At 38.7% G+C, this 17,061-nt stretch overlaps 1 protein-coding gene across 1 annotated transcript in view; it reads left to right on the forward strand.

The window, feature by feature from the left end:
- Positions 1-17,061, forward strand: part of LOC104687394 (transcription initiation factor TFIID subunit 4-like) — a 146,183-nt gene that overhangs the window by 100,990 nt on the left and 28,132 nt on the right. The window lies entirely within an intron of this gene.

Consider the following 17,061-nt stretch of genomic DNA (forward strand, 5'->3'; position numbering starts at 1 on the left):
GTCAAGGTGTCCCCCACCACTGCAAAGATGAGTTTATAATCATGCTAAATTGTAATTTCAATAAGAATACTGTGCTCTAGAAGTAGAATCAGATTCATTGGCATGATTCTCCTGTTATTTTAAGTGGAGAAGTAGCTGTGCTACACAATAAAGGCAAAATTGTCGAAAGCCTGATCACCTGGTGTGAACCAGGTGATGTGGTTGCACTGCTGTGGGTGGCTCTGTAAGAGCACTGTGTTGTTTAGTACAGATACACTTGGGCTGCTTTTCCTTTTGCTAAGTCTGCCCACACAGTGGAGTCAGAGGAATTCTCCCTATTACATGCCTGTTCTGAGGAAAATGCAAACATTTTGTTTTGAATAACTAAACTAACAGTTTTGGCTCAGACATTTGACTGTCTAAATGCCAGGCATTTCCAAAGGCCTTTTTGTATCCCATTTTGGATAGCTTTTATCTGACTTCTCTCTCTTCTCATGTGCTAAGATTAGTGCTAGGGAATTAGCTGAGCTAGGAACAGAAGTGGATCTTGTTTATACTCTAAAATTGACTTAGGACTTCAGATACATAGGAGGTGCTCCTGTTTCTGGCTAAATTCATTTCAGACTGAGGCAGTTTCCTGGGTGTTGTGTTGTCCTGTTATGCCCTTCCTTTCAGTCTCCCATCTTTATCTTACATTCATTAAAGAATTCTTTTCTCCTCCACATGCACCTGTAGCAAATCTTGCAGCAACAGGCCTGAAGAAACTTTCATTAGAAGCTCAACTGGGTGGTCACAGCTTTGGCTTTCCCTCATTTAAAAATAATTTGAACCTTCTAATCCCTTCAGTTTCTAACACTTCACCAAAGGAATATTTTATCCTAAGGAATAGAATTTAATTTTTACTGTCTGTTATCCCTTTAAAAATTACTCTTTTGTAAGCTTTGATAATTTGATGAACAAAATTGTGGTCACCTTCAGTGAGTGAAACAGTTTAATCAGAGCTCTCTGAATGGATTATGATGAACAGCCTCCTTCTCTCTCTAGAAGCTCCTTATTCTCTTGGTACAGTGCTTTAAGGAAAAATAAAGGTCTGGGGCAAATTCCAAAGGCTTCTGGATGTTTTTGCTTCCTTTTGCTGCTCCCCTAGCCCTAATTTTGCTGGACAACTGTATTGTTCAATTGGCAAACTATCCTTGAAGTTTTTGCCGATACATGGATTTCCTGGAGCCATGACTTGTGTGCCAGTTCAGATGGAATTGCTCCCAGCCTCTTCTCTTAGCTTCTAACCATCCTGGCCAGCTCATATACATGGCTGGCTGGAAGCTGATTTCAAGGGCTTGGAAACTGTATCACATTAATCAATGTATTTTGTAGGGAATAGGACCTAAAGTACTGTAGAAGCTGTGTCACACAGCTTGGCTCCTAGAAACTCCCTTTCTGTTATTCTTCTGAGCTTATTAGGGCTGCTATGCAGAAATAAAATCAACTCCTCCAAAACGTTTCACTGTAAAAAGGCGCTGGAATTTTGTATTGTTTGTCTAAGACTCTGTGATATCTCTTCTTTGGGTTTCTGGAGATTATAAACATCCTTCTGATTCTGTGTTCTGTAGTACCAACACCCCCTTAGCCCAATTCCACCATCAAATGTCTGACCTCCTCTATGCTCTATGACACTCTAATTTCTCCCAGCAATTTCTAAGCTGCTTAAAACCCTTGTTACTGATAATCTCTGCTTGAAGGGTCTGACTTGGCCTGAGCTTTCTTGGCCTGCCCTCTTTTTTTGGTCAAAATACCCAGTTTTTGCATTGAAGTTGCTAGTCTCCTCACTAATCTTTTTTGACTTAAATGTCTGCTTTTGTTGCAGCTGGGACCCTGCATGTTTGCTGATCCAAAGAGATGTCATTTACAAATCATCCCTCCCTGGCATGTTCCTTTTTTTTCCCCCTTTTCTGAACTAACTCTTGTTTGATATTTTACTTAGTTGCATTAGCCATTTTTCTGTGAGTAGTGCTGGATTTCAGTCCAGCTTCTTGTTTTAACAGAAATACTAGTAATTTATTTTTGGAAATTGGATCTTTTTAATTATATCTTTTCATTTGAGCAGGAGTTTAATTTAGGGAGTAGTGATGAATATTCTACTTAAGAAGTTGATGGAGAAGATTAGTGTTTCTGTATTCAAGTACTGTTTGTTGTATAGAGAGAAATAGCTCTTTTACAGCTTTTGTAAATGTGAAAAAACTTGTGTTAATAACTGTAAGTATTTTCTACCTGCACTTTGTTCGAGAGTATTTTCTTTAAACTTGTTCTCTGTCTCACATTGCCAGAGCTCATTTGGACTTCTTTGCTTGTTTTTGGATGGCAGGATTATTATAAGTTATCAACACCAGGCCCATCAATTGTCTTTCCTGCACTAGTACAGCTAATTTTTTAAAAATACTTTTACCTGGGGACATGGAAAATCAGCAGTTTTGGAGTGAGGTTATTTTTACCTGTTTTTTAAAATTTTATTCTACATGCAACCATATAACAAATGCCTTTCCAAAACATGGGGAAAATATTTTGTAAAACAGTGGATGAGCAGGGGCTTGATGTTCCCAAATGACTGGTTTCAGACCACAAATATGAAGTGGCCTGGGCTAATGTCAGTGTGACCCATATCCCAATCCCTGCATTCCTGCCCCTTCCCTTTGCTTGGCTCTGGCTCTTGTACCCTGGGCTGACCCATCTCCATTTGATAAATAGGATGAAGACTAATCTAACAACAGTAAAAAGGGAATAGTTCCTGCTTAGCTTGTTGAAGTAGTTTGGCCTAGAGCCCAGTGAGCACTGGAAAAGGAACTTAACAACCAGACAGAGACAGCAAATATGAGATCACCTGCACTTCATTCGCTTCCTTTTTAGTACCTTTTGTGTCTGCTCGTATTTTAGATGATCTCCTGGAAATACAGCTGCCTCTGTAGCAGCCAGCAGCTCATCAGTAATTCAGCCTGCTTATTATTATAATGTGGTTTAGATCAAGAGTGAAGGAGAAGAGGTAAAGAGAAGCGAGATACCTTCGGAAGGATTCAGCTTCTCTGCCTGGCAGAGTTGAAAATACTGTATTTGCAGGATTTTTTGGGGGGTTTTCCATTTCTTTAGTAATACTAGACAAAAATTATTGTAAAATACCATTTAAAGTCACAGTTTTTTGGAATTTTGTGCTTGATTATCAAGTTAGGTATCTAAGGATCCTGGCCCACATTAAGTGCTTAGCAGCAGTGCTGCCCAGTTCTGATCTGTGCTGTGGTCCTGTGATGCTTGTGTGGCACTCAGCAGTGGGTGATGCAAACAGGTCACAACATTCAGGACAGCAAGCACTTAAATTCTTCACTTAGCATCCCTAAGCACCTCTAATGTCAGATTAAATATAAGTTGGGGGTTGCTTTTGTTTACCTTGGTTGCTTTTTGTTTGATTTTGAATCTATTCAGTTCACATTTTCGATGGTTTTTTTTCTTGCATTATAAGGCTTTTAAGAGTTAGAATTAAAATTTTGGTTTGTTTATGAAATAGATATTTTCATGTAATTGTAAGAGCTAAAGCTTTAAAAAAAGGATTAACCATGACAAGACTAGGCCAGGTAGCTTTATATTTATATTTATAAGCTAAATATTTGAGTACTGGTAAGGTAGCATGAATGCAGAATTTGCATATTTTCAAGTCCCTCATTTTTTATTATGGAATCAAAGTGTAGAGGTTAAATACGAGTATTTTTCTTTATTTAATAATAATAAAAATAATTAAATAATTTGGCTTTTCATCAAGACCTATGGCTGGTATCCCAAAATACATAAATACAGAGTATATGTTTGAAATATCTGAGGGTATAATTTGTTTAAATATCAAGTGAAAGCCCTCTCTTGGTACTTGCTGGCACAGATGGTTTTTGAATACTGAGCTTCCAAAGGCAGCTCCAGGGCTAGTTCAGTGAATCACCGCTTATTGAAGACAGTCATTTTAGGGATAAGAAAAAGCCCTCTTTCTCACACAGCAGAAGAGCAGTCATCTTAAGAATATTCAGCAAATTATCCCAAACACCATCTTTCAAAATGTGCAGGACCATATGTTGGTCCAATGCTCAAGGGAGATCTGATACTCTGTGTGTTTTCTCATCCAGTATATTCCAGCCATTATATTACTCAAGAAAGATAATGTTCCTGCAGACTTGGAAAGTCCCAAAACTAACACTTAAAACAGTGATGGTTTGTGTAGAGAAAAGCTAATTACTGAAGTGAGATTTACTTTGGGTACGAGGCACCACATTTTTTGATTAAATTAATCCTTCAGATGGTATAATTTAAGTATTTTAAAGCTGTTTTCATGTTTAGGTTTTGTACAAAACATGATTAAGATTCTGGTTTAGGACTTGGAAATCTGTGTTGTACCAGAGGCTTCCAAATGCAGACATAGAGAAGTTACTTAATACTACTGTCCATTAGGTCTTTATACAATTAGTAACTCCTGATTTCTAAGTGGAACTGTAAGGATGGATTCAGGATTATGTGGGAAGCACTTGGGTATGTGCCATAGTTGGAAAAAGGCTCTTTTGACTGCAGTCTCTTTTTAGTTATGCAGTACAGAACGTGATTCATTTGTTTGCACCATTTCAGCTGACATTCTCACTTCATGCTTGGGTTATCCATGGACATTTCAGCAACACCTGCAGTTATTCCTCAAATCCACTGTCAATATTTTAACAATATTAAGAAGAAATCAGCATACTAGGTCATTTTCTCTTTGGAATGGGTTAGACATGAGCCGTCTCTTGGAAAACCTGGCCATGTTTCCTTCCTTGCTTGCCCTTTGAAGCGAGAAGAGATGTGTAGTGTGTCCTGCAGAAGTCTCTGTTACAGAAGGGTTGTGCCTTGGCTTCTGTCCAAAGTTTCTAAACTTTAGAAGGTCATGAATCAGCCAATATATGAGGCATAACTATTCCTGACAGACCCAAAAGAACTAGAGCCAAGGAATAGTCTTTTCTTTTGGGGAAAAACACCAATCATCAGCATTTCTGTTCTCTGAGCAAATCTTTGGGCTGTTCCCTCACCCTTCTGGAACTAAAGTTTATTTTACGGCATTCGCTTTCAAAGATCCTTGGAACAACTTGTTCAGCAACTCAAGTCTCAGCTTGGTCTTCCTACTGTATGGTTGGCTCTTGATAAATTGCTTTGTGTTTAAAGTGGTCAAGATATGTTTAGAAGGCACTGGAATCTAAAGCCCCTTTACACTGGTTAAGCTTGAGTTATATGAAAGAGATACAACAGAGCAGAACACCTTTTGCAAGCATTCCTGGATCAAGGAATTTTTTTTGCTTTTTGTGCTTTTTAAGCCTGTAGACTGAGAGGAGAACAGAAGGAATTTTTATGATTTATTGTATCATTGCCTTTTCAAGCACTTTTTGCTCCATGTCCCACTGACACGATAAAAAAGAGCGTTCTCTCGGACCCGTTTTGGTGTAGGATGTCACTGCTGCTGACAGTTATGATTTCATTTGAGGTATCCCAAAACTATCACTTAAATTTATGGGTTTGAATTTGCAAGGAGACAGAAGAAAGGAGTCTGTCCTTATTTTTTTTTTATGGAATTACATGCATACTATTTTATAAATCTTTGAAAATCTCAAGTTTGGCTTCAACTTCTGTTTCATTTCTGTTTTGTTTTACTTCCTGTTTTCAAAATCAAATAAATATTAAAATAGTTCGCCGTAAACGTGTTGTGATCTATTTCAAAAGCACTATTTTGAAACACTATATAGGTATTACCCTAATTAGTAACTGCACCTTTTTTCCTTATTCTTAAATGAAAGAGATTTCAATTTAAAAATCAATTGCCCCAGTGATGAATTTTCATTTTTAAAAATTTAATTTCAAACTGTGTTTTAGCCCGTGATGAACACAAACTGGGTTTTTTTAGAATTCTGGTTTTATTTTGTGGAACAAGACTTATAAACATTACTCTAATGCTTCTTACAGACTTAGCAGTAAAAGTAGGAAGACATTGAAGATGATGGATAATGCTGTGTTTACATTGATGATTAATAATTGTAACTGGGAATGAATGTGTAGAAACACATTTCTGTGCCTGTTGCAAACAGGCAGGAGTACAGACAGTGAGTCAGGAGGCAGTAGAACATTTTTGCATGGATCTCAGCTGACAGGAGGAAAAAGCCAGGCAGCAATGCAAGAAAATAGCAAGTGGGCTCTGTGCCAGGAAAAACATTCTTTTTTACTAGTAGAACAGGTTTGCATACTGTGTGTATTCTTTTGATCTGTGGAACACAAAATATTCTGACAGAGGGTTCAATGGTATTAATAATTTTTCCTTATTGGCCAAGAAAAATTTGATTTTTACTTCATTTGGAGATGGAAGTTGGTCCCACCTGACTGCATGATGTTGATGTAGCATGCAGGAGGAGACCATGAGAACACTTCTTTCTCTGCTTCTCAAAGGTTTCTACTGCATTCTTACTTAAATAGTGTTTTGTTCTTTTTTTTTCTTAATAGAAATCCTCCTCCTTGGTTACAAAAGAAAAAATGGCTACATTTTTTAAAAGAAAATTTTATCGATATGGTAATAATAAATACAATTGTTTTATTTATGGATACATTGGAAATACAGTGTGTGTAGCTTATTAGCATGGAAAATGAGAGCTTGGCACAAAGACTTCTGAGTAGCTGAGAGTTCATCCATTGTTTGTCAATCCGTATGGAGCTCTACTGCTATTCCTGGGGAGGCTGTATTTTTCTTGCAAAAGGCAGCTACCTTGAGGATGTGTGGGGACAGAGGGTATGTGAGTTTGCTTTTTGGGCTTTTTTTGGGAGTTGGTTTTGGGTTGAGTTTTTCTATATTTTCAGTTGTCTTCTCTCTATTTTACTGATTTTCAGACACTGAAAAATATACAATCCATTTTGCAGTCTCTGTTTTCCTGATGCTTATAATTACAGAATTTTTCCTTCTTCTGGCTAAATAAAACTGGTAAGACTAAGAAAAAGCGTGGAAGGGTCTAGCAGAGGGTTTGTCCACTGACTTTAGAAGGTAAGGCCCAAGGTGCTGTGACAATTTTAGATGTCAGTGAAAATAATTTTTAAAACCTGACTAGAAAATTTTCAAGGTGTAACTTTTCAACCTGTACATGCAAAGAGTCATACCTGTATCTTAAGGTGGCAATGTTTCCCATTTAAGTAATTCTTCCCTAGAGCAATCAGATGAATCATCAAATAGATTAATTTCCTTCTGCTTCGATCCTATTCAATGCTAGGTAAATTTTGTGGAATGATCTTTTTTTTGGAATAAACTTTTTTTACTGAAGTTAAGGTTTGGAAAAAGTCTAAAGAGCTTAAAATGTATTAAGATGCACATTTTTCTATTTTTTCAGCCAACTGTTTTATAGGCAGTCAAGTAATGTGTTGGTCCTTCAGAGAGTGACAATTAGTCATTTAAGATTTTTAGTTTACCCTGGGCCTTTGGGCAAACAGTCTTGAACTTCAAGGGAGTCCTGTTGCCAGCTTCTGAAGTAAACACCCTACCTAGAAGTGCTGAACAGAACTTGTTATTTTACCTGCTGTCAATTGCAGAACCAAAGCATTGTCCAAGTTGCGCTTCCCTGTGGTGGGAATTAAATTCCAAATAAGCTGCTCCACTTCCCTCTTTCCCCTGCTTTCAGTGAGAGAGGGACAAAGGCAGAGGCTGTGGGGTGAGATAACAATTTACTGAAAACAAACAGCAATGGGATAGGAAACGCAAAGGAACAGAACAATATCGATAGCAAAAGGACACAAAAGAGCAGGAGAGTCACACACCAGAGGAGTTCCCCACCTCGGCTCAGCTCTGTGTGGCTGAGGCCAAAACAAGACCTCAGCTGTGACACGCGGGTGTTCCCAGGACAAAGACAAGGTGCTGGTGCTCCCACAGCCGCGTTTTCTGTCCCTGAGACAACAAAACCCACAGAAAGCTGGATTGGCCGCGTTGCACTGCCCGCTTCCAGCTGTGCTCGGCAGGGCTCCACTTGGGCTCCACTTGGGCTCCCTTCGCTGCTTGGAGCCTCATCCACGCCTCGGCTGTGTCCTGCTGAGGACTGGTGGGAGGACACTCTTCAGTGCTGGCCCAACAACTTCCCTGGGGACAAAACTCAACACAACGCCTTAATTCCAGTGTATGACCACATTTTCTTCCCCCTGAAGCCACATCCCAAGTGATGATGTGGGTGGTACAGAATAGCAATGGCCATGCTCCCTCTGCATTAGTACTGCGCATTGTGTACAGCTGAATGTGGTCTGTTGATAAAAAAGTAGAAGTTCTTCAGTTAAAAAGACAACAAAACAAAAACCTGACAGATAAGTATTTCATAAGTCATAAGACTTGCTGTCTTATTATGTGTTCAAAAAATTATCCCTTCATTTTAAGTAATCCCAATTGAAAACAAGCTTAGTGTGTAAGAAAGAGAAATGAAAACAGACCTTTTGTGGTTTCCTTTTACCACGTGCAAGTCTTCCAAGATTTTACTTGAAGTCAGAATGTTTTTCTCAGTATTTAATGTGTGCATATTGTATGTATATCTGTGCACAAAATTTAAAGACGTCCCTATTACAGGTTTTGTAAGTGATGTCATCATGAAATGACACTATCAGCAGTTTGTGGTGCAGGCAAATTTATTTTGACCAACTTTTCTGTTCAGGAACATGATGCATTTTAATCCCTGTGATCTATTCTAAATTGTAAGAGTATTTTGAGCAAACATTTACTTAATTTGGAAATTAATGCTCACTCTTCTTTTACATGTGTTGACCAGCCTTCTGCTGTCCACATTCCTCCTTCAGAATTTGTCTGAAATTTGTCAATGATAAAACTCAAAGGTGGAGCTCAAATATGTAAATTTTGAGCTGAAACGAGCTTTTCAGCTTTGTTAGAAGCTGTCCACAGATAATGGAACAGTGTGCTTTGCACATCCTTCCTTTGTAGGAGTGATGGCGAAGTGGGGCCTGTTTGGCCACATTCATGAGAAGTTGAGCGTGTGAGCTCCAAACCTGCAAGGACGTGCACATGCTTAACTTTAAGCAGAGTGGTGAGTTTGTTTGAAGTCAGTAATGTGCCTCGTGTAGAACATTAATTACCTGCAATAAGCTTTTGTTGGAGCGCTGTGTTCCTGTCAATCTCCCTCCGTTTCCTACTGCATGAGCTCGGCTTTGCTAATCCCTGTCTGGTTCTGGTGTAGGAAAATGCTTTATTTTCTATATTTATTTCTATAGTAAAACCAGGGTTTTCTTTCTAGAAATTGTCATATTGTGTGCTTTTGAAAAGTCTCATGCTATTTGTCCATGGAAGTCTTTGGGAGTAATCAGTGTGTGTTAAATGCAGGTTTATGAAGTTTCCCGGTGTGTCTTGACTATTACAGGCAGTATTTTGCTTTCAAAGAAATAATACAGTAAAAATAGCTGATAGTGGGATCTTCATCTTGGTGTTCCTTTTGTTACATACTCTGTTCTAGTGAGTGACTAGGAAAAAAGGGGGTTTTTGTTTTTGTTTTGCCTGGAGTCAAACAGGAGCATGCTGGTTAAAGGGATTCTGTGGGGGCTGGAGAGGGCCTGAGGGAACTCGGAGAGACATCTACCACCAGCAGCTTGTCTGTTCTAGCTAATTATAGCTGGGGTACTGTTTACTTTAGTGGTGTACTCCTTATTTATTAGTTACTTGGTTACTGCTTGCCTTCAAGTTACAGGCTGGCAGCCAGTTCCTGCAGGGGAGGTGCAGTAGGGAGGGAAGGGCATCAGGCAGCACTGCAGCTCCCCAGCCGTGGCAAGATTTTTTACGCTGGTGGAGTTTGGGGGTTTTTTAATACCGTCAACCCAAGAGACGTCAAAAAGAGAAGCAGAGAAGTTAAAAAATAGCAACAACTTCAGGAAATTTTTTACCATCTAGAAGGACTGTGGTGATAAAATTACCATGAGTGTCTCCCTGACTTGTAAGTCAGAGTTGGGTTTTTTCCCTCCTCCTCCTCCTGTCTTTGGAGCAAAATCTCACTTTTTTGGCCTATATGAAGTTACAATGATTTGCATAAAATTATGGTCTTTATAGCTTTTTAACTGGTGTCACTTTGTGGGATTCTGGAGTTAGTTTCACAGGGTAGTTTTGTTAACTAGTTACAGATCACTTTTCCAAGCATGACTGAATATACACACAGACATTTCACAGTGTTAACTAAAACTAAGTTAAATTATTACAAAACTTGGGTATGGAAACCGTAGGTCACTTAGGAGTCAGACTTCTGGGCTGTTGAACCACTTTGGGAAATCTTACCCTACCTCTCACTTTGCTGATGAGCTTTGAGCTGGGCTGTGGATTAGGTGTCTGAAGGAGGGAGTGCAGTAGACCTATTTTCACTGGCTGTTGTTATTCTGTTTGTAGTATTCTTGGTATAATTACCTCAGCAAACAAAAGGGCAAAGAACAGTAGTGTTGTATGGGAAGGGAAATGAGGAGAATTACGAGATTTTCTGCAGCTGTGTTTGAGAAAGTAGAAGGTATCATAAAAAGTGATTTCCGTGCTATAGCAGCATGAAAATAGTGTTGACCCATGTTATAATTACCAATAAAAGAGATAATTCTCCAGTCTTTTTGAGCATGACACTCTCTTGCCAAGACAGGAGCCTAGCAAGAGCTGAACTTTTGTATGATGGACCAATTAGTGAACAATTTAGAGGAAGCTGTGCCAGGAGAATGAGCAAAAAGTTCCATAAAAAAGGCGAAGTTTCTATCTCCAAAGGAGAAGGTAGGGAATACAAGGAGCACAACAGGTTAAACAGCCTTGGCCAAAGAAGTGAGTACCCCTAGGCAGACCAGCATCTCTAATCAGTGGTAGTGGTATGAGCTCTGAGGGGAGGGAAATTCAGGCTGGTGCTCTCATGTAACATTAAAAAGGACAAGCAGTCTGTCAGGGGAAACAGTCATTGGTGTGGGATTTCTTCTCTTGATCAAAAAGACAGCAGCACTGCAGCCTGCTTTATCTATAGGGGAGGTGTTGGCAGAGGGCATTTTTTTCCCAGGCCCTATCACTGGCCTGTGATATGTTTTTCCTAATCCATAAAAGAAGCCACCTGCATTTCTCTCTTTTGCAAGTGTTTGTTAATCCCTCGGTTTTCTCTTTTTATTTGTTTTCGTTTTTATGCTATTGCAATTTTTTAAAAAAGCAACTTTAAGAGACATAGTTACAAAGGAAAAAATGAGCCACACCTAGTGGACTTGAAAAATGTGCCTAGTGCATGTCTCCAAAGCCAAAGTTACTGTTCTCATCTCTGTAAGTAATTTTTATGAATAGCATTTGGTTTCAGTACATTGAAGCTCAATTAAAGGAGGGAAGGGGAAACAAAGTGCACTCTGTACAAGCTTGCCTCCTGCCCCTAGACACCATTGACAGCCATAGGTGTGTTGCATTTTGGTAAAACTTATGTTGCCCCAAAATTCTTTCAGCAAGAGTTTTTATTTTCAGCTGTGTCACTACAGTGAGATGGGATAAATTTGATGCTGCTGTTGACTTAGCTTTTATCTTACTAAGTAACAGAAAAATGAAGAACTGCAGGTACTGTTCCCTGATGTTCTTGTCAGCTATGCAGGTAGTCAAAGCAATAATAATTTGCCAGTGATGTTAAGAGCAAACATACATCAAGATTTCAAATATCTTTTCATTTCATAATATTCCTTAAATAATTTAGAACCAATATGGAAGGGCTTCCAGAAGAAAATTAGAAGGTAGGTTTTCTCTCTCTAAAGAAAGAAATAAAAATTGTATCTTCGGAAATATTCGACATTGTGTCTTATGTCTTGACTGAGAATCCAGAAGAAGAATTATTTTATTTATTTCAAGAAGTACTATGAGCCTGACTCTTCAATTAGTTATTTTTTAATATTGTGAAATATTCCTTATTTTGATGAGCTTAACTGTAATGGGACATGTTCTGTGGCTTCTCCTGGTTGAGGACAAGAAGAAGTACAACAGGTGATTTGATTCCACCACAGATCATTAATTTTTCAGTTTTGAGTGTCCAAATCACTTAAGCAATAGTACATTGTTTTAGAAAACCCCTAAAGAGCATCTGGAGTAAAGTCTTAAAGTACAGGCTAGAGTCAACTGTTTGTCCTAGCTCTGGTCTCTCCACAATCAAATCTGGATGTATACATTGTGTATTTCATTGTGATGTCTGACAGGTCTGCAGCAATTAGTGGAAATTACAAACGTTTAATGAGCATTTTAATGCTTTTCAGTTGATATTGTTGATAGGTGCTGAAGGCTCCAATGTTCCAAGTATCTTCAGAATTCTCTACCTTGATCGATTTTGTGGCCCATGAGTAGATGTTATTCACATCCAGTATTTATTTTAGCTGTAGTGATTAATACATCAATTTGACCTATTGGGGTTTCTTTTGTACAGTGCCATATATTAAAAAAATGTAATGTAATCCATAATTCAGCTTGTGCAGCCTATGTTGGGCTGTAAATCCTGGTTGGTCTGCAGTCAAATGCATTTCTTATATCAGCTCTACTGGGATACAAGATTTTGTGGGCTTCATACAACTTCTAAAAAAGTTATATATTGCCTTTTATCCTGTGGTGATGAAGACCAATTACTTTTTAACATAATTTTCTATACTTCTGCCCTTACTCTCTAGGTATTATGTACTGCTGTGGTAAATTTATGAAGTTGTACTGAGTTTGTGGGTGGGAGATAGCAAAGCTGTGTTTCTTTTTGTGTTACTGTTTTTCCAACTGCCAATTCTACAAAATTAGACTTTTTGTCATATTTAAATTACGGATTTAACATAAGCCTTCTAATTTCAAAATAATTTTTTAATGAGGCAGTGTCATCTGTAACTTCTGAATTACTTAGTGTACATATTGAGATTCATTATTTTTTAATTTAAATGTGTAATCCTATAAGCCTTAACAACAGTTACAGTTTTTAGGAGTTTTAGGGGGATATTTTTATCTCCAGCATTCAATTGCTTTATGTAAGTAGCTCCTCTATGAAAACTTCAGATTTGTGCTGAATTTCTGAACAACTTGTCTGCAGAAGAAAACCCCAAAGCAGCTCATGAGTAGCTTTTCATGGCCTGTCTCTGCCCTCTCCCTCCCCAGACAAAGGCACCTGCCCTGGCTCTGCTGGCGTTGGTGTCAGTTGGGTGTCGCGTCAGGCGGGCGCGCTGGGCTGTGTCACATCAATCCCCTGAGCTGCTCCCACTCCTCTTGCACCAGAGCCACCCCAGCTCCAGACTGCACACCAGAGAAAACCCTTCACCTGCCTGGGCTGTACCCTTTCGTGGGAATTGTTCTCCGAGGTCTGGTAACAGGACACTTCTGGCTGGCTGGGCCGGATCATCCTGACATTTGGAATACAGATCCATGAGAAGCATGTCATGTTAACAGAGCACTACAACAGTCATACTTTGTCTCAATTGATGGGGGAATTGCAGCACACAGGGTAATTCGTGTTGACAGTAAGAACTTGCAGATAGGCAGCCTAAAATGGTGAAATCATTATAGAAATTTATTTAACTGGTTGAGTGGCCATAGCAGATTGGTTGAGCCAGCCAAATCTGAAGACTCTGAAGGAGGTTTCTGCGCTACTGGGGTTTTTTTTTAAGATTAATTTTTGGCTGGTTTATATATCTTTAAAACATGTACTTTTAAGTCTTTGAATACTTATACTAATAGCAAAGTTAATAGTAATTGATAAAATATTAAGTATACATTTTCATCTCTGTTCAGACATACAAAGGTTTTATTTTCATGGTTAAATTTTGAGGAAAAATATTGAAAAGAAGGCAATCATATAATTGAAAATAAACCCATTGAATTTTTCTTTACATTTAATTCTCTTTAGAAGAACCTGTTAGCAATTTAGTGAATAGTATCGTTTCACAACTTGTTTTAATTAATGCACAAAACGTTTTTCGACTACTTGATATTCTGTGGTTTTAAATCTCTTATCTGTGACAAAAATCAGAGTTCTGTTTACAAAAATTGGATAAAGATGAGGAGCTGCCTTAAGTGTTTAAACAATGCTCTTTATTAAAGAATCTATTTTTGAGTTTCATTTCCTCTTTTTTCTTTTAGGAGTGAGGTTTTGCAAGCTGATCTCATACTTTTCCCACAAACACTGTAAATTCTTCTGCTAGGTATTAGCTGCAGCATTATTTTGCCTAATTAAAAGGGAAATGTGACAACCTGGGTCCATAAGTATAATGCAGGGGCATCCCTAAGTGAAGAACAAGAGGGATGACATTTTGTCACTGCATTTTGTTTGCAGTCAGTGCCAGCTCCTTTTGCCTGAGTGTGACAGTCTAAGCTGTCTTCCTGCAGTTTTTGTTCATACAGGACGATGGTGAATTTGAATGAGACAGGGAAGCCTGTTGGTCTGGCAAAATTTGTAATGCATTATTATTTTTCTCCAAAGCACCTGATTCCACAGTCAACCCTGTGTAATTATTATTACAGGCAGCTGGCTCTGAGAAAGAGACCTGGGAGCAGCTTCTCTTCTTGACTTTAACCAAACCCTAACCAGTCACCTACATTTATATATTTCCTTAGAACTTAATTTCAACAAGTTTTAGTCATACCCTCTAGGATCTCCATAATACAATTCTGTAGGTACAGCAAATCCTTTAAATCGCCGTTAGCAGCAGAGCACACAGGCATGTTACAGACTAAGCACGAGAGACCTAAGTCTGTAGAGAGATCTATGCTTTGAGTATTATCCATATTAAAAAAGAGATATCCCAAACTTTGCATTTAAAAATACTTCTCTGAAGTGTCTCCTTTAGTGTAAATGCTGATGTGTGTTGGCATTAAACAGTTGTGTGGAGAATGCTCTGTAGCCCGGTAGGGTGGGAATTCTTCCATTGTCAGTCTGGCTCTGCTTCCATCTGTGGCTTACTCTTGCTGGCTTTATCTTGTGTGCTCTTATCTTGTTCATTGCTATTCATAACCCATACTTTGTGAAGATGGGCCTTTATTCATAAGAAATATTTGCCAAGTTCCTTGTTCCTTTATGTAAAGGAACAATAAATACTATTTGAACATATATACCTTTGATTTGTTTTCATTCTCAGTTTAATTATGCAGTGTGTATTTTAGACACATATGCCAGATTCTTGTCTTATATTTATTTGCCTTTGCACGCACAAAAGGCAAGCAAGCAAGAACAGTATTGCTGTCTAGGTACTATCTCTATGTTGTGGTGATATGCCTGCTTTAGGAGAAGGTAATAGCCAGGTGGTTCTCAGCTTCTGATCATTTAAGGAAATTGCCTCCAAATATGTAGAAGATGAAAACCTGGCAAGTCGTCAGCTGTATGAGAAAAGAGATCTCTGACATTTGGCTCTGCTCCTCTCTTCTCCTTTTATTCCCCAAATTCCTGCTGTGTTCAGTTGGGGAGAAAAAGGCTGGTTGTGTAGTGAGGTTGTGGTAAGCAAGTAGAGAGTATAAGGTGCAGTTTTCAGTGTTTCTGGTAAGTGGTGTAAATTCTGTCAGCTGGAACTGATGTGTTCCAAACCTCTTCCATTAGTTTTTCAGGCCATGGAGTTGAGCTGAGCTATTTGATAGTAAGGGAGAAGTAATTACTAAGAATTCTCAAAGCAAATGGAAGTGCATGGACCTGGGATTGATGTTCTGATATGCTGCTACACAGGTACTGTTTAAGGTTACCACTTCTGATTGAAGTCTCCTTCTCCTTTGTATGAAAGCAGCATAATTAATCAGGCTGTAATGAGTTCAGGTACTGCTAGTTTGTCACCTCAAGAGAGAAGTTACCAGAGCAGGCTGAAATCCAACTGAAAATATGGTCACGATTAGTATTTAGTATTTAAAGAACTCTTTTAACATGTGTTGTGTAACAGTAGACACCTTGTGATTAGGCTGGGAAATGTGTGTTGCATGGCTTGAAATACACCTCCAAAAATAAGTGGAAGATGATATGAAATTCTCTTGCAAATTTTAAATGAAAAAATACTGTTCTACAGTGCATTTTACAGGTTCGCAAGGGAATGTGTCAGACCTAGATAAGGAGTTTGCAGCTCTAAATGTTACCTATATTTTGTCTTTATTAACAAAAATCTCAGATTGTTTCAGTGTGAAAGTTGTGTCAAATATAATCTATGCCCTCAAAATCAAGAATCACTAAACAAACCAATGTTTCAGCTTGTGGTTTAAGTTGTTAGTCTTGGTGATCACTTACAAGCATTATTTGAACAAAGGTGATGGGTTCGGTGCTGTGCACACTTTAAGTTATCATTATTGTTTGTGCTGTTTTCAGATGTCCTTTTGCTGTTTGAATCCTATCTGTAGTTCGGTAGGAAAAATCCATGGGTATGTTTATTGCAAAAAAAAAAAAAAAAAAAAAAAGAAAATTAAAAATCAGATGCTAAGCATTGCTTTATTTGTTTAGGTGATTTTAAAAATGCTTATTATATATATGACTGAGGGAGATGGTATTTTAGCAGTGCCTGTTTTCTAGGGCTTCAGAAGGAGCATCCCAGTGCAAGGACTGCTCTGGTTGCCATCATGTGAGTGGTTGAGGAGGTCACTGCCATGGGCTCGGGCAGAAGGTCCATGCAAGGGCACTCACTGGGGCAAAATCAGCTGGATTATTGTGGCCCATGTGAGGGGGGTGTGGGCTGGGGCTGGCCCTGCCCCGAGTGAATCGGGGCGGATCCGCAGGATAATGACTTCAGCGGGGGGCACCGAGGAGCAGCTGGGGGGCACAAAGCCCTTCATCAGCACAGCTGGATCCAGAGCGAACATCTGTCTGTACTCTTAGACTCGACACTTCTGTTAATACTGGGGGCTGTATTTGCATTTGTTAGATTATTTTGGTAACAGTACTTTCCCATCTCTAGTGTTCCATTTCTTTCCATAATCCCCTCTCACAGCAAAATCAGTATTGGCAATTCAGAAGAAACAGAACAATTACTTTCATGTAAGCCTTTAACAATTATTAACTTTCCTATACTTTCCCAGCAATGGTTATATGTGTAAGTCTCAGTAAAGAGCAGCTGTGGAAT

The sequence above is a fragment of the Corvus cornix genome, chromosome 11, assembly GCF_000738735.6.
Source record: "Corvus cornix cornix isolate S_Up_H32 chromosome 11, ASM73873v5, whole genome shotgun sequence".
Lineage (NCBI taxonomy): Eukaryota > Metazoa > Chordata > Aves > Passeriformes > Corvidae > Corvus > Corvus cornix.